The sequence below is a fragment of the Chrysemys picta genome, chromosome 11 (assembly GCF_011386835.1).
Source record: "Chrysemys picta bellii isolate R12L10 chromosome 11, ASM1138683v2, whole genome shotgun sequence".
Taxonomy (NCBI): Eukaryota; Metazoa; Chordata; order Testudines; family Emydidae; genus Chrysemys; species Chrysemys picta.
This window is the reverse complement of record NC_088801.1, coordinates 26,426,144-26,445,043: the sequence shown is the minus strand read 5'-3', so window position 1 is coordinate 26,445,043 and position 18,900 is coordinate 26,426,144. Positions and strand designations below refer to the sequence as shown.

Genomic DNA, 18,900 nt, shown 5'->3' with positions numbered 1-18,900 from the left:
GGGGAAAAAAATCAAATGCACAAGTACAAAATGGAAAATAACTGGCTAGGTGGTATAACTACAGAAGAAGGATCTGGGGTTATAATGGATCACAAATTGAATATGAGCCAACAATGTGATATCATTTTGGGATGTATTAACAAGAGTGTTGTATGTAAGAAACAGGATGTAACTGTCCCACTCTACTCAGCATCGGTGAGGCATCAGCTGGAGGACATAATGTCCAGTTCTGGGTGCCATGCTTTAAGAAAGATGTGAACAAATTGCAGAGAGTCCAGAGGAAAGCAACAAAAATGCTAAAGAGTTTAGACAGCATAACCTAGGAGGAAAGTTTTGGGGAAAATACTGTGCACATTTAGACTTGATAAATAGACTGAGGGGGGACTTGATAAGAATCTTTAAATATGCTAAGGGGTGCTTATAAAGAGGACAGTGATTGATTGTTCTCAATGTCCACTGTAGATGAGGTGTCTAGTAATTGGCTTAATCTGTGGCAAGGGAAACTTAGAAAGTTTTTCCTAATATCTAACCTAACTCTAAGATTAATTAAGAACTGAAACAAGCTTCCAAGAGAGGCTGTGGAATCCCCATCATTGTAGATTTTTAAGAACAGGATATAATAAGGACCTGTCAGGTATATTTGGTCCTGCCTCAGCACAGGAGACTGAACTAGATGAACTCTCAAGGTCCCTTCCAGCCCTACAATCAATGGTTCTATGATTTTGCTGGATAGCTTGGCAACAGCATGTTAATAACAAGCTAGCCTGAAATTTGAAAGAGATTCACTTTCAAATATACTAAATGTTGTAGCCACTTCCATTTAATTCTAATTTTATTACTACCATATTCAGATTAGGAGGAAAACAGCCATATCTAAGGGCTTGTCTATACTTACCGCGCTGGTTCGGCGGCAGGCAGTCGAACTTCTGGGTTCGATTTATCGCGTCTAGTCTGGACGCGATAAATCGAACTCAGAAGTGCTCCCCGTCGACTCCGGTAATCCTGCTCGCCGAGAGGAGTACGCAGAGTCGACGGGGGAGCCTGCCTGCCGGGTCTGGACGGCGGTAAGTTCGAACTAAGGTACGTCGACTTCAGCTACGTTATTCATGTAGCTGAAGTTGCGTACCTTAGTTCGATTTGGGGGTTTAGTGTAGACCAAGCCTAAGGGAACAGATCCAGGTTTGGGAAGTTGAATAAACTGCTTCTTGCTCTTGCAAAAATGGGCTATTGGCAATTGATTGCCTTCATTGCCGAGCTTCTACAACCTATTTTATACTGTGACAGGGTCTCAGTCTGGGCTTTTCCAGATGCGCAGACATAATATCTTCTGTTTCCTAGCCCCTCACACTGACCATTGCAAACAAAAGGTGGTAACTTTATACCCCGATAGGTTTTCTATGAGGGTGATATACTTAATGGGCTCTCTGAGGTTAGACTGTACACTTACTACTTAAAAACATTAAGTGAGTCTAGAAAATAAAGTCATGTAAACACTAGGGCTGTTGATTAATCACAGTTAACTCACACAATTAACTCAAAAAAATTAATCGCGATTACAAAAATTAATCGTGATTAATCGCAGTTTTAATCACACTGTTAAACAATAAAATATTTTGGATGTTCTTCTATATTTTCATATTTTGTATTCTCTGTAATTGAAATAAGTATATATTTTTATTATAAATATTTGCATTGTAAAAATTATAAAAGAAATAGTATTTTTCAATTCACCTCATACAAGTACTGTAGTGAAATCTCTTTGTCATCAAAGTACAACTTACAAACATAGAGGGGGGTTTTTGTTACATAACCGCACTCAAAAACAAAACAATGTAAAACTTCAGAGCCTACAAATCCACTCAGGCCTACTTCTTGTTCAGCCAATCACTAAGACAAACAAGTTTGTTTACATTTACAGGAGATAATGCTGCCTGCTTCTTATTTACAATGTCATCAGAAAGTGAGAACAGGAATTTGCATGGCACTTTTGTACATGGCATTGCAAAGTATTTACGTGCCAGATATGCTAAACATTTGTATGCTTCTTCATGCTTTGGCCACCATTCCAGAAGACATGCTTCCATGTTGATGACGCTCGTTAAAAAATAATGTGACTGAACTCCTTGGGGGAGAATTGTATGTCCCCTGCTCTGTTTTACCTGCATTCTACCATATATTTCATGTTATAGCAGTTTCGGGTGATGACCCAGCACATGTTGTTCAATTTAAGAACACTTTCACTGCAGATTTGACAAAACACAAAGAAGGTACCAATGTGAGATTTCTAAAGTTAGCTACAGCACTCGACCCAAGGTTTAAGAATCTGAAGTGGATGAGGTGTGGAGCACGCTTTCAGAAGTCTTAAAAGAGCAACACTAGGATGCAGAAATTACAGAACCCTAACCAGCAAAAAAGAAAATCAACCTTCTGCTGGTGGCATCTGACTCAGATAATGAAAACGAACATGATCAGTCTGCACTGCTTTGGATTGTTATCGAGTAGAACCTGTCGGCAGCACGGACGCATGTCCCCTGGAATGGTGGTGGAAGCATGAAGGGACATATGAATGTTTAGCACATCTGGCACGTAAATATCTTGTGACCACTGGCTACAACACTGCCATGAGAACATCTGTTCTCACTTTCAGGTAACACTGTAAACAAGAAGCAGACAGCATTATCTCCTTGTTTGTCTGAGCAATTGGCTGAACAAAAAGTAGGACTACGTGGACTTGTACATAATTCTACATTTGTAAGTTCAACTTTCATGATAAAGAGATTGCACTACAGTACTTGTATTAGGTGAATTGAAAAATACTATTTTTGTTTTTTTACAGTGCAAATACTTGTAATCAAAAAATAAATATAAGCTGAGCACTGTACACTTCGTATTCTGTGTTGTAATTGAAATCAATATATTGGAAAACATCCAAAAATATTTAAATATATGGCATTCTATTATTAACAGTGCGATTAATAGCGATTAATTTTTTTTAATCACTTGACAGCCCTAGTAAAAACATGCCTTAGTTAAAGCAGTTAAATAGCTATCATCTGTCTCAGGCTTTTCTTTAATGCCTACTATCACAATGATATTTAAGCACTAAAAGCCCTGTTATAATACTATAGTAACACTTTAATTCTCATTAACAGCTAATATAATCCTCTTGTAAGAGTAGTTGATAGTAGATCTCTAGTTTAAAAATAGCTATCAGTTTCCTTAATCAATACTGAACCCTGAGGGTCAAGATATTTTGGGAGTGATTAAATAACAAGGCTGATTTAATTTGCTTCTTAGGAAAGGAATTAGCCAAGAGTTGTGTCAAATAATGTCCTGAAGGAAAATGTTTAGCATAGTTTAGGTAGTGTGAATAAATATTTCTGGCATTCAAGCCACTGTAGCCCTATTAGACAATCTCAGGCTTGCTGGTTATACATTTTTATTATCTTATGTCTTCAGTTTAGCCTTGAATAGCAATGTTTTAAGTTTAAAAAAAAAATGCATTGCCCTAAGGAAAGTTTTCTTATTCAGGCACATCAGTTCTGTTCAAACATCTGCTGCCTCCCCTACAGTATCTAACTTCAGTGCTGAAAATAGCTTTCTTCCATTAGGAATTTATTCTGCCATGCTGCAAATTCTTCTGCCCTTAGAAAAGCTTTTTCACTGCCTGTCTCTAACTACTCGGCTCTAGTCATTTCCCATTAGCTTTCCACAAGGCCTAAATCTCCACTGCCTGGTACTTTGTATTGTCATTTACATTTGTGCAAAGTGGATGTCGAACACTACCAGATCAGAGCCCCATCTTTGGGTCTGACCAAACTGTGCTCCCTGCAATCCATGGAGTTTATGTAATCTGTACTAGCAGTAATGTCTGGAGAATCAGAGTACAGCAGCACTCTGGCTAGACTGCAGCCATACCTCCAGCACACTCCCTACTCCAAAGGAGCTGGAAAGGTGTAGTACAGAGCCAGCTATGTTAACTTTAGACCATCCAGGGATTCCCCAGTGTCTGGAACACTCAGGTAACTAACTACAACAGCTTTATGGTCTTTGTACAGAACCAGAATGCAGGGGGTTTCTGACTTTGCAGCTGTGTTTTTCCCCAGTAAATCTGTGTCTTGTATCACTGACTGTAGAGGAAAAGGAAAAAAATGTGGAGGAATGGCCCATTTTGTTTTCAGAGTAAACAAGATAGGAGGAAAAAAAGGAATAACTTTAATTTCCTTCCAGAATAGTGAAATGAAAGCTGGCAGTCAGACCAAAACTATCCACAAATGCACTTAACTGGGCAGGAAAGATTTCTAGTAATAAAGCTTCAGGCATTGACCTCTTCCTTTCTCTGTCCCCCATCATATGCACACACTGAAGCAAATGGCATCAAACAAGAATCCTATTCTTACACTCGCCCTTTGATCTCAAATTAGCGAATTATAAGAAACATGGGCACTGTACAAAGTGCCTCCTGCCATTAGTAGGGGAAGATAGTCTCCAACCATAGTTTTTGAAAGATATATTGCAGGAACTTTGTTTAAACTGAATGCAGGGCCGGTCCTAAACCAAATGGCGCTCCTAAACCAAATGGCGCCCCAGGGGAGGAGCGTCTTTGCCCCCCTCCCACCCCACTCCATTTTGTTAAACTTTTGAATACTTTATTTTTATTGCATTTGTAGCCCATTTCATGACTTGCATGATTTGCATGCATGATTTAACCGTCATAAAAGACAATAAACTTGCACACTAGGATCTGTAAATTTGTATCTATTCATGCCATATATAAGCAAATAAAAAATTGTTTCCTCTAAGTTTATAGAAACTTTTTAATTTTAAGAATAACTGAAAAGTACTAACATCGGGAAATTGAACTGTGCACCTACCATGGGTGGACCAGTAGTAAATAGTGTTACAGTAGGTGACAGCCTTGGAATGTTAAACTAGTCCTTTAGTTCAAAAGGTCACTTTTCTTGCCTTTGCCCTCACAAACTGAAACACAGCATCAGAGAGATCCAAAGACTGGCCAATGGCATTTTCAAGCAATGTCAGTCTCTCATCGGTCATTGACGATCAAAGATATGTTTTAATGAGCCTGAGCTTCGAAAAGCTGCACTCCCCACTTGCAACTGCAATTGGCAGCGTGAGCAGAATCCTCAAAGCTATCCATACATTAAGAAAAGTGTCCTTCAGCTCTGCATCATCTATGAATAGGAGAACTTGGTGTGGAGAGTGCTTCCCATGTTGCAAAATGCGATGGATGTTGTCCAATTCAACATAGAGGTTTTTGTCATTGACGTCCGAACATTCCCCATGTGTCAGCATACAGTGAAGGTCTGTACAATTGTTGAAGGGTGTTTTCTTGTCTGCTGACAACTTACTAAGGTCATACAAAAAAAAAAAACAGGTCTTTTCATAGTGCTTCATGAGTCCAAACCTTTTTTCGATGGACACTCGAGCAGTGTCAACGAGCAAGCAAAAAAACTTCCTCTTAAATTTTTCTTCCGAGCGTCCCACCACCTCATCTCTGCCCTTGTAACCAAAATGTCTCTTCTTCCAATTAATATGACAGGCTCAACTCCTAAGTTTTCCGCCATTTCTCTGGCAGCAGTGATGGCATCCTCAAATCCATTGTCTCTCTAGGCCACAACAAAATCAAGGCAGCTTCTCATCAAAGTAGTAGTGTTCGCAGTGTTCATTGACTGAGTTTATAATGCCTTGCTTGCAAAGTTTATTTGGAACAGGATATCATGCCAAACTACAATTGAGACAATTGAGAAATTTGAAGTTGGTGATCTGGTTTGCCAGGCTTTACACCTCGTGCTGGATTCCGGCCTCGGTTTTATTCAACAATGCCAATTCCATCAGGGTGTCATAAACTTCAGTCACTTGGTACCTAACTGGCCTTAAGCTGTCAATGCAGCTCTTCCAGAGAGTGTCACTTAGCAGCTTCAGGGTCAGATTTGTAACACTGTCTGTGAGTATCTTCCGCCTGACAGTTGATGCTGAAAACAGGACATATATCCTTTGCAATGCTCCAAAAGAGAGACACTGAATCTAAAGAAGATGCTGCTGCATCTGTCACAACCAGGTGGAGGGAATGGCAGCCACCCCTTTATATACCTGCAAAGGCATGGCTGACAACATTCCAAGAGGTTCAAGGAAAATGTAGTTCTCAAAGTCTGAAAGGTTCCATGAGATTCTACAAAGGTCCAGAAAATTCTAAGAGGTTTAGTGAAAAATGAATCCACATATGGAATATCTGAAACGTTTTACTTCAAACATTCTATTTTCCTTTTTGTCGCTACCAACAAAAACAGCACCCCAAACCCAGTGCCCCCCCGCCCCAAGACAGGAGCCCCCTAAGACCAGTACTGCAGGCAGTCGCCTGGGTCGCCTGCCCCTAAATCCAGCCCTGACTGGATGACCTGAAAATCCTGTGTGTGCTGAGTCAGGATTACCCCAGTAGCCAGGCTGGTCATGACCTCCTGAGGTCTCTTCCAACCCTAATCTTCTATGATTCTATGTACAGTAACTCGTGAACATTAATTGTCATATCTGTACTATTAAATGTCAGAATTGTAATGTAGAAATGGTACAGGCAAACCCTAAACTATGGGCCCAGATCTTCAACCTTGTTCCACCAGCACTAAACAGCAATAAAGCTACTGGACCAAGACCATGAAGATTTCCCCCTCCTCAGGCAGATGTTTGTAAATCAGAGCAGTTTAAAGGTTGTTCTAACTTAGGGCTGGTCAACACTAAGCCCCCAGTTCGAACTAAGATATGCAACTTCAGCTACGTGAATAACGTAGCTGAAGTCAAAGTATCTTAGTTCAAACTTAAAGGTACTGACCGCAGGTCCACACGCGGCAGGCAGGCTCCCCCGTCAACTCCGCCTACTCCTCTCGTGGAGCAGGATTACCGGCGTTGACGGCAAGCACTTCTGGGATCGATTTATCGCGTCTAGACAAGAAGCAATAAATCGATCCCAGAAGATCGATTGCTTGCCGCCGAACCAGCGGGTAAGTATAGACGTATCCTTACACAAGGGACTGGATCAGTCCCCAATAGTGCCAGGATCAGGAGAGCAGAAAGGATGATTAAAAGCCACTTTTGTCTCACCTTACCCCAGTGTTGCACCAAGCATGACAGGGCCAGATCCGATGATTTTTGAGCCATGGAATTCAAGAACCATAAAATGAGGACACTGCAATAAAAAAAAACCTCTCTAGTTAATATTATTGGTCAGAGAATGGGTTAATGTAGTTCTTTTTTTTAAATCAATGATTTAATCATAGGAATAAAGTATGTATTAATTAAGCTTGACTGATTTACCATGTTGCACTGTACTTTGACATTTTCAGTATTCTGCCTTTTGATTGGCTCACTGTTCCATTTCATTCCCCACAACCTCATTCTGCAGTCGGGGAGAGGTAAAATGTGGTGCTTTAAACATAAAACAGTGAAAGGTCATTTCACAAAATAAATTAGACTGAAATTAAAACTGTTCCTGAAAATGTCAACATAAAAATCAAAGCAACAAAGACATTATCAACAAGGGAACATATGAAAAATTATCACATTTTTATCTACAGATAAAAGTAAAAATTCAAAGCAAACTGATACCTTAAATTGATTTAGAAACAAAACCAAGTGTTCAGTAAATGTATCTTCCACAATAGCATAGAAAGTAAAGCGTGACTACTTACTATCCTATTTCTTAAGCCTTATAGCAACGCAAGGACGCTGATGAATTTTAAGCAGCTGTCACTTTGACAAATGAGAAAAAACAACAAATTCTGTTTACAATATCCCGTGAAGCATAATTAGGGCTTTTGGAAAATGGTGGCAAGAAGAAAAATTGGATCACATTATTTTAATACTAAACAGCAAAACGACTGTAGAGGAGCCAAGTGTTCATAGCACAACAAGCAATAAGAATGTTTTGGAAAATAAAAACTACCTGGCAGCTGCAGAATATTTCATGCATTCTTATGTTTTCTTTATATGTCATAGGACTAAACCATAAATCACAGTAGGGGAAAATGTTACCTAATTTTCTTGTGGCCTGATCATAATATATTTTCCATAAATAGTATGTATTATTAACATCTCATGAACTATAAATGCAACACACACTGTATTTTAGCTTGGTTTAGTGCCTTAGAAGGATATAATATCAGCATAGTTTGCCATCACTGTTGTATTTAAATGAATAAATCATTTGCAACATAACATGACTACAGAATGCTGGGAATTCCTGGTACGTACAATACCACAGCCATATGGACTCTGACAGCTTTAGGATATTGTATCAACAAATCAGTTGAAAATGCCATAAGAATTAGACTATAGGTTTTTACTGCCTAGATTAAAATAGCATTTAAAAACAATTTTGTCCAAGAGTGTTACACAGGTTGCTTGAAGTTTAGTCTACTATTTTAAGACCCTTAATATGCATTATGGATAAGCTGAGTTAATATGACTGAAGTACACTTGAGCATCTGCCTCGTACCGAATTCATCTATACAAGCTTTTCAGTACCACATTCCTGAGTACAATCCTTACTTTTGGGGGCTCCCCAGATTATCAGAAAAGATTCTTCTACCACCACACCATCATGCAGGGAGGCTCTTAAGCAATCTTTGTCTTCAAGATGTAGATGAAAGCTAAGTTTTACCATCAGATAAACCTTATATGGCATTGCATCTCCTTTGTGTCAATAGCCAATATCTTAGAACTGTGTGACATTTATCAGCTTTGCTTTGCAGTAACCCATGAGAACACTTTCTTTGGTTTTGCACCCTCAGGTTTTGCATTAATGATTTTAATGAAATAACCAAATTTCAGAGGTAACAGTGTAAATCACCAACTTTTCCCTAGATCCTTGTCAAAGCCATTAATTTTGGCTGATTTCAATGCAAAATTAGGACTTTAAAAATGAGCTTCGGTTATTCAAAATATATACAAACATTTTGATGACCAAGGTGTGAGTGGTGAGTTTGTAACAAACCCTAAAACCAGACATGTTTTGTGTGATTTGGTGTCAAACATTTCATGCCGCTCTACTCAGCATAACTGTCTTCTAGCCAGAAGTGAAGGAAAAGTGCACGTTGTCACATCACAAGGACACACTATTATAGAAAAAACAAATGGCCTGTAATATAAATGTTCACACTTTCTTGAAAAATATGTACAGTCCTAGAACATTTAAGGGTAATCATTTATCACAGTGAGTTTAATCGTTTCTCATGAAGGGGCTCCCCAGGTTTACATTTCATATTTCCAGTTTTTTAAATACAGAAAGATATAACAGCACAGTTTATGGATACATACGATATGACTCAATATAATTAGACTAAAAATTCTGTGTTATCCACTGATCGTCTGAAAATTGTGCAGTGTTGTCTGAAATCTGATTCATCAAAACTTTTCTAATGTTATTAGATAGTTTCAATGAGTGTTCCCATCCAATTTTAGATTTCCTGATCGAGATTATGCTGTTTGTTCAGAGTTTAAAAATGGGAGTCAGCAAGAGAGACAGATTGTGACTAGACTGGTGTGGATGTGGAAAGAAGGGGATGGGATGCAAGACAACTTAACAGCCTTTGCACCATGAACAGTATCAATACTTGTGCTTCCTAAATGCAAAGAGTCCAGGAGGACAGAGGATGGAGACAGACCCAATATTGCCAAACCCAAGCATCCAATCATGATTGGTTTAAAAATCGTAAATTTTAAAAATGTCAGGTTCTTCTTATTTGACTTCTGGTTTTTTAGCTTTTAAGGGGTAATGGCTCAAGCTTTTCTCCACAAACATGAGGGCAAGAGATAAATAAATAAATAAAATTATTAAGTATTTGGTAATAAAAGCTGATATTCTCATAGTCACATGACTCCAGGAGCTAGATTTAAAAAACCCACCAAATATCTTGAGACTTGCAATAAAATTGCAAGTGCTGACAACACGGATAATTTCGCCCTTCTTCCACATAGCAAAGCAAGGCCACCATTGAAGGGAGTGCATCCTGCATAAGGTGACCAGATGTCCCGTTTTTATAGGGACAGTCCTGTTTTTTAGGACTTTTTTTCTTATATAGGCGCCTATTTCTGCCCCCCATCCCCACTCCCTGTCCTGTTTTTTCACAGTTGCTATCTGGTCACCCTAATCCTGCAGCATGTAGGAGGGTCACTCTTGCTCACTGTGCTTTAAGCAAAATGCTGATGTTTGGAGTAATGTGCACGTCTGTAACTCTCTACCACAGGCATGTGGCTTTACAGCCACTACATAGCCCAAAGAGAGGCAACAAAGATGCTTCATTTGAGAAAATTGTGCACTTCAAATTTAGGGGATATGAAAAATAGAGATGGAACCAAACTAAAATTCAAAAAGCAACCATATATAGTCTGAACATAAACACACAGCCCTCTCTGTTATGGGCCAAACCAAAATCCCAGATTTGATCAATCCTAATTGTGGTTAAGTAGATAACACCTTCACTGACCAGTCAAGAAAAGTTTAAAGAATTCCTGTGGTCACAGTCAGTCCCAATCTGCCACACCTGTGTGTCTTGTCAGCCCTGGGTGTGGGACTCAGCTCAGGTAAGGCAAATAGAGCTAGAGCTCCCAGACTATGGTACTTGTTTACTTGCTGAGGAATAGCCTGAGCATACTGCCAGCCTGGGCCCTCTGAGGAAAGAAGATGGGCTGGTTTGTTTCTTTTGTCAAAATCCCCAGGACTCTCTTGGCCTTTAGCCACACAGAGGGTATGAGCTGAGACTCTCTGGGTAACCTGAAAGATTGCTTCCCCTCTTTCGCATGAGGGAGAGGTCCTGGTCCCTTGTGGGACTTGAAATGATTTTTGGTTTTGGTTTTGTTTGGACTGTTTTGTACCCTCACTGGAAGGGGATGGACTTGTTAAGAGGTACAGCCAGAGGGCTATAGCTCAGACCAGACTACAGTACTGCTGTTGCCCAGGAAATGATGTCTGAGGTAAGTAATGCACCTATCTTCACCACAAGGGGATGAGCATGAGACCTTTGACACTTCCCCTTCCCTCCCCCCCTTGAACTTTGAGGATTTCAGACCAAGTTCCAAATGTTATCTCACACCCATCTCTAATGTAATCTGTTAGATCACCACAAAAAAATTACATTACTGAAATGGTATCTTAAGATACGAAGAGTCAGGGGCCAGTGCAGCGTAGCACTATGCTGGAGAAGATTCAGGAAGCATTGTGAAAAGGGTAGGAGAGGGTACAGGCCAATCTGAAAGGACTGAAGGCCTGATTCTCATGTACACTAAAGCTCAAATCCTCAAAAGGTATTTAGTTCCCTGTCTCCTATTGATTTTTATACCATTCTGGCAGTGTAAGAGCACCTTAGTGTTTGAATTCTATTAGATATGCATCCAGGATGCATTCAGCTGATCCAGACCTCCTGAGTCTGCAAAATGGGCCTGGAAATTTTATGAAAACAGAACCTTGTGACATGTCTGGACAGAAATACATAAACTTGAGAAGGCTCAATCTCATGGAATTTTAGTACTTCCAGTTCCCCAGCAATATATACACACAAAGTTTCACAATCACACAGGCAACTAACAGTTCATTCAATTTCTTGCAATTGCTTGCATAAATATCCTTTTAGGGCATATAACTTAGGTGCACATTTTTAAAAATTAACCAGTGATGTCTAGATGTGTTCTTAATTTTAGGGTCAGATTTCGTTACTCTGTAATTCATTCTTGACTTGTGAGGGGCAAAAACATGGGGAAATAATGAATAGTGCACAGTGAGGACACTATTTTAACAACAGTTGCAGCAATTAAATATATTGATTATGGATAATAGTTTAAAGATATCAGTCACGTCAGACAAAAAGAAGCTATTTTTAGCACAGATCCTTGACTGTTTTGTAGCAACCTTCTTTAAATAATGATTCAGTTTAGACCATAGCAATTGTTTATCATAGCGAGTGTCTCCTAACGATGAGCCATTATGCATGATAAAAAGGAAATCCTTATTTGAATGCCACAAAATTTATCACCAGTGACAGGAAGGAAATGGGAAGTCAGTGCCAAAATCTGTCTGAGACTTACAATGTGGAAAATATAAGAACTATGTTTTGAGTGTCCAGACTCCCACAGGATACATTGTTTGGCTTCCTGTCACATATAAGTCTCTAGAATGCCCAAATACCCTGTCAGCCTCAATTATCTCTTAGGCCCTTGATTTTGTTACCCCAGGCCCTATCCTCTCAAATGGTGAAGTCCAGAAATCAGTGCCAGATGAAGAAGATTGAGGGTAGCCTCACACTTTAGACTTGAAAATGTCACTCGGTATCTCTTTAGAATGGTGTCTGCATCAGCTTCCTGAGACAGATTGTCAGTTTGATTTCTGGGATGCTAAAGCAGCTATACATGAAGGTCTTTTAAAAGACAGAGCAAGAGACTTAGATCTAGTTCAACCATGACAAAAATATATACCTTTTGCACAACCAAAGATGAAGGATGGGATTGATTAACTCACTTTCTGAATAAGAATATCTGTAATAATTTATCCAGAGTTCTGCAAACAAACAAGTAGACACCCAAAACTCAGATAAATACTGTAAGTGATATGTGCAGGAATGAATTTCAGATTAACTCAGATCTGTTAATGTTTTGAAAAAAATAAATCAAGCTGTTTACTTATGCCAGATAAAGCACTCATTCGGTCTGACATTATTGATGAAAGAAACAAAATTGCACAAGCATCCATTCCAAGCCACAAAAGGGGAGCATGTTTTGTATATTTATTTTATTTTTTAGGGTTAGGGTTCATTTTGACACCGAAACTTTGACCAGAAACTTGGCGGAACTATGATAGTCAATGGGGCACAGTAATACCAGGATACAAAATATATAGGAATGATAGAGTCTGTTATGCTGGTGGAGGAGTAGCACTATATATGAAAGAAAGTATAGTCAAATATAATAAAAATCTTAAATGAATCAGACTGTGCCACAGAATCTCTATGGATAGAAGTATGCTTGAATAACAAGAATATAGTAAACACCTGACCAGGATGGTGTTTGTGAAATGCTCAGGGAGATTAGAGAGGCTATAAAAATAGAAAACTCAATAATGATGGGGGATTTGAATTATTACCATATTGACTGGGTGCATGTCACCTCTGTACTAGATGCAGAGAGAAACTTTCTAAACACCATTAATGACTGCTTCTTCTAGCAGCTAGTCCTGAAATCCACAAGGGGGAAAGCAATTCTTGATTTAGTCCTCAGTGGAGCACAGGATCTAGTCAAAGACATGAATATAGATGAACCACCCAGTAATAACAACCATAATATAATTAAATTTAACATCCTTGCGGGGTGGGGGAATACCAAAGAACCCAACCACAGTAGAATTTAACTTCACAAAGGAGAACTACACAAAAATGAGGAAACTAGTTAAATAGAAAATTAAAAAGAATAGTCACAAGAGTGAAATGCCTTCAAGTTGCATGAAAACTTTAAAAAAACATCATAAATAGAGGCTCAGATTAAATGTATACCCCCCAAATTAAAAAGAGTAGTAAAAGGACCAAAAAATACTACCATGGCTAAACAACAGAGTAGAAGAGGTGGTTAGAGTCAAAAAGGCATCCTTTAAAAATTGGAAGTCAAATCCTACTGAGAAAATTAAACAGATGTATAAACTCTGCCAAGTCAAGTGTAAAAGTATAATTAGGCAAGCCAAAAAAAGAATTTGAAGAACAGCTAGTAAAAGACTACAAAACTAACGGCAAAAAAAATTGTTTTTAGTACATCAGAAGCAGAAAGCCTGCCAAACAATCAGTGGGGCCACTGGACAATTGAGGTACTAAAGGAGCACTCCAGGAAGACAAGGCCATTTCAGAGAAGCTAAATTAATTCTTTGCATTGGTCATCACTGAAGAATATGTGAGGGATATGCCCACACCCTGAGCCATTCTTTTTAGGTGACAAAGCTGAGGAACTGTCCCATTTTGTGTCTTGGAATGGATGTTTGGGTCAATAGAGGAGGTTTTGGAACAAATTGAAAAATTAAATAGTAATAAAGCACCAGGACCAGATTGTATTCACCCAAAGGTTCGGAAGAAACTCAGTATTTCTGCAATTTCATATTTAACTGCAGTATGTAACCTATCATTTAAATCAGCTTTTGTTCCTTATGACTGGAGGCTAGCTAATGTGATGCCAGTTTTTTGTTTTTAAAAAAAGCTCTAGAGGCAATCCTGGCAATTACAGGCTGGAAAGCCTAACTTCAGTATCAGGCAATTTGGTTGAAACTATCGTAAAGAAGAGAATTATCAGACAAATAGATGAACACGATTTGAAGAGTGGGAAGAGTCAACACAGCTTTTGTAAGTGGAAATTGTGCTTCACCAATCTATTAGAATTCTTTGCGGTGGTAAACAAAAATGCGGACAAGGGTGATGCAGTGGAAATAGTGTACTGGGACTTTCTGGAAGCTGTTACCACTTTGAGAGCAGGCCCTGGAGGATGGCGTTTGGAAGGACAGATGTGAGAGGGCAATGCCAAAGAGAAATAAGAGAGAGCCTTGAACTGCAGAAAGTAGCACAATCTAAATTTTAAAACACAGAAGGCATGATAAAACCAGCCCCCGTAGATGAAGGCCAGCAAAGGTAAGAAGATAGCATGACCATGAATCGAGCAAAGGCCATGGGGGTGAAAACACTAAATCCTGACCACTGGACAATAAGGGAGATACCTGGGCAGTTGCTTGGCAAGCTGCTAATATGTGTATGCCCCTGGGATGCCAAGTAGAGTAGGGGAAACACTATATTCCAGCAACCATGAGTGAGGGACAGCAATATAGGATAATGCCCATAGCAAAAGACACAGACTGCTTTCTCTATGGATCAAATTCAGGTCCTTCAGATCATGAGACCGATACACTACCAACTGCACTAAGAAGCTCAGCCACAGTGCTTAGCAACTGCCAGCTGGAGTGTTCCTGGTGGCTGAGAGAACAGAACAGTTAAGTTCAGCTGCAGGACAAAAGGAGCCATCAGTCTCCTGTAGGCAGACAAAGCTCACCTGACTACCCCTGCAGGTGGCCACACCTCCTGCTCTTGCTAGAAGTACAGACCCTACCCCATCCCTCAGGAGGGGCAGCCAAAAGAAACTTTCTCTTTGTGGCAAAGAATCTCTGTCCCCATCGCTGAGTGCCTACAATCCTGACCTCTCGAGAAGCAGGGAGGAGCAGAAACATGCCCTCTTTGCACAATGTACAGAAGAGCTTCATGAAGAAACGTGTGGCATGGTAGGGCATGGGTGAGGCAGAAGAGAGGTGAAAGACCCCTCGAGAGCGGGCCCTGGAGGTTGGAGTTTGAAAGGGCCGATGTGGCAGGGGAACGCGGAAGAGAAACAAGAGAAAGGGAGGTAGAAGAAAGTGGGTTTAAAATGCTGTAGCATGGCAAACCCAACCTTCATAGATGACAGCTGGCAAAGGTAAGCTGCTTCCCTGATTGAAAATTGAACCCAGGCCACACCAGTGAAAACACCAAATCCTCACCCCTAGGCTATCCGGGAGAAGCTCACACAATGGTTTGTCGACCTGCATGTATGTGTATTTCCCTCAGATGCCAACTGGAACAGGGGAATCCTGGACTCCAGAAACCACAGGTGAGGTGAGGAAGAGCTAGAAGTGGTAACTACCACATCAGGAGGCAAAAGCTTCCTTCCCTGAGGATTGAGCACAGGACCTCAGATTATGAGACTGACACACTACCGACAGCACTCAGAAGGCTCAGCTGTAAGCCCTGGCTACTGCTGTGTGGAGTGTGAGTGGCACCTGAGAGCACAGCACAGTTGAATTCAGCTGCAGGACAGACCATATGAGCAGGTGGTGACATCAGCCTCCTGTAGCCAGATGCAGCTCATCTGACTACCCCTGCAGCTGGACACTCCCCCCATTCTTCCTGGAAGTACAAATCCCACTCCATCTCTCAGCAGGGCTGGCCAAATAAAGTCTTCCTTGAGTGGTGATGGAGATTGGGCCGCAGTACTGAGCACCTACCATCCTGAGTATCTAACTGTGACCACTTAAAAATGGCTCAGCACCTAGTTCTTACATGAAAGACCACCAGTCTCCCCATGACATACTACCACATTTGAAATCAGCAGAGACCTTTGAACTAGGTACCACTCAGCAAAGGAGAGGAGGAGCTGTCAGCCAGGTGGTCTCTGTGAAAGACTCCATCTCTTTAGAATGTTCTCCTTTAACTGTTCTGAACTAGACCGAATCTGTTTATGTTTCAGACATGCTGTGAGGCACATCTGTTAAGGAGTGATCCTGAGGAAGCAAATATTGGTAGGGGAGATGACTGGGGAAGTGAGGTTGCTGTTACTTGTTATTTATATTGTACTTGTAAATATTTGTCAGAAGGGTCTAGAGTGCTCAGACAGGCATCTCTTACACATTTCATAAATAAATAAAAATGGTGGAAAACAGCTTTCCCATACATAATGTTTTAAGGCCTGATATCTCTAGGACTCCCAGGGTTATGAATAAGTGTTATATCCCTGCATCCCCTTCCAAAACTTGGAATCACTCTGTGACAAAGACCCAAAGGGAGGGACACACACAAAAAATCTTAGTCACACAAGAAACTTAAAAATGCTGTAGGATGGTCCCTTTATTATAAATGACTTGTCCTATAGCCTCAATTTCTTGATTCTTTGATCCTGATTAAATAGTTTTTCAACAATAAAAACTGGGGTACACTAAATCTGCGTTGGATGTAGATAATTGAGGCTAATATGAGCTAATCTGCAATTGGAGCGGTTTCTCACTATATGCTGAAAGTTGCTTGCTATTTTTGCAGCAGCATCTAAATCTAGATATTTGCCATGTAAAGTGCTGAATGCTCATATTCTGCTTTAAGTCCTCTGTAACACTACTGTGTACAACTGAAGTCTTTCAAGCAAGATAAAGATTTATCTGACCTTTCTTACTTCAATTAATCAATATAGTTACTCACCAGCTTTACCTTTTCACCACAGCATTTCCTCACTGGGCTAATAAAGTCTGATTTGTGGAGATTTTTTTGTTCTTCTCCTCCTCCTCCTCCTCCTCTGTGTGCCTGCACTGATAGAGTGTCATGGGATGAGACAGCATATAGGAAAGGTATTTATTTTCTTAGTTCTAAATTGATTTGAGATGTTCATTGTTACATAGGCAAATGGGCAATCAGTACTCAGTAAGTTTCTCAATGACCTTTTACAAACATAGGGCCCAACCCTGAGAGGTATGTAAAGCAGTGAGAAATAGCAAGAACCTCCTGGAATCAGTAACATTTGGGGGTGCCTACAGGACTGAGCCCAGAAGTTTTTAGATGAAAAGAGAACTTTACTTTTGAAAAGAACATGTGGCTTAATGTACACCAATTAGCTCAATGAGAAATGGGAATCCCCTAGTCAGTGTTTTAATATCAGAGTACCTTATCTGTATTCTGCAAACCAATGTCTCACTAACCAGGACTAGGTGGATTTCATAATAATGTAATCATTTGCAGTATCTGCTGTGTCACTTTAGTATCACTGAGCACAGCCCTCAAAAACATTATAATCCATGCAATTTTCCTCTGCCACATTTGTGGCAGAATCTCAATCACTTCATAGAAGATTATGGTTGGAAGAGACCTCAGGAGGTCATTTAGTCCAACCCCTTGCTCAAAGCAGGACCAACCCCAACTAAATCATCCCACCCAGGGCTTTGTCAAGCTGGGACTTAAAAACCTTTAAGGATGGAGATTCCACCACCTCCCTAGGTAACACATTCCAGTGCTGCACCACCCTCCTAGTGAAATAGTGTTTCCTAATATCCAACCTAGACCTTCCCCACTGCAGCTTGAGACTATTGCTCCTTGTTCTGTCATCTGCTACCACTGAGAACAGTGTTTTAAACAGGTTTAAACCGGGTTTAAAGAAGTTACGGTCTGTTTTAATTTATATCTCTCACATCATGCTGCTAGTTGCTTTTCTTGCTGCAATCGTCTCCTCTGGCCCCTCAGTGTATGAGTTACACTAAATTATATGCTCCTTTAAGCCCCCTTATGCTCAGCTAGACTCACTGGGCCACATTCACATGTGGACCCAGATCCTCAGCTTTGACCTACTCAGAGAGAAACTTCTGTGGTTGGTTAACCTGGCTATGGACAGCTTTGTGTCAGCAAAGCTGCCCTAATACACCAGATGATGGGGCCATGATGTGTAAAGGGTGTATGTAAATGAAATTATAAGTGGATGGAAGTCTAGAGGAAATAAAAAATGAGATCATGTGTATATGGACAGGGAAGTTAATGAATTAAACTATCATAAGTCACCAGGACTGGATAGTTGAAGGATCTAACCCATGAAATTGCAGAACTACTAACTCTGGTATGTAACCTATTGCTTAAATCACCCTCTGTACTAGATGACTGGAGGGTAGATAATGTAATATACCTATTTTTTTAAAAAAAAGACTCCAGAGGTAATAGGCAATTACAGGCCAGTAAGCCTAACCAGTACCAGGAAAATTGGTTGAAACCATGGTAAAAAAACAAAATTGTCAGACACGTAGATGAACACAAGTATGTTGGGGTACACACAACACAGCTTTTGTAAAGGAAAATCATGCCTCAGCAATCTACTGGAATTCTTTGCAGGAGTCAACAGGTATGTGGACAAGGGTGATGCAGCTGATATAGTGTACCTGGACTTTCAGAAGGACATTGACAAGGTCCTTCACCACAGGCTTTTAAGCTAACTAAGTAGTCATGGGATAAGAGTGAAGGTTCTCTCATGGATCAGTTACTGGTTAAAAGATAGGAAACAAACAGTAGGAATAAATGATCAGCTCTCACAATGGAGAGAGGC

General features: G+C 40.1%; 1 long non-coding RNA gene across 2 annotated transcripts; it reads right to left on the bottom strand.

Moving 5' to 3' along the window:
* Nucleotides 1–4,652: 4,652 nt before the first annotated feature.
* On the bottom strand, nucleotides 4,653–17,138 carry LOC135974244 (uncharacterized). 2 transcript variants are annotated; one of them, XR_010591468.1, is made up of 4 exons: nucleotides 17,022–17,138; nucleotides 7,327–7,437; nucleotides 7,114–7,198; nucleotides 4,653–5,993 (listed from the first exon to the last, which is right to left on the bottom strand). It is a non-coding gene; the product is annotated as an uncharacterized LOC135974244 (long non-coding RNA). The 2 variants fall into 2 exon arrangements; XR_010591469.1 differs by having other exon boundaries at nucleotides 7,119–7,198.
* Nucleotides 17,139–18,900: the final 1,762 nt, after the last annotated feature.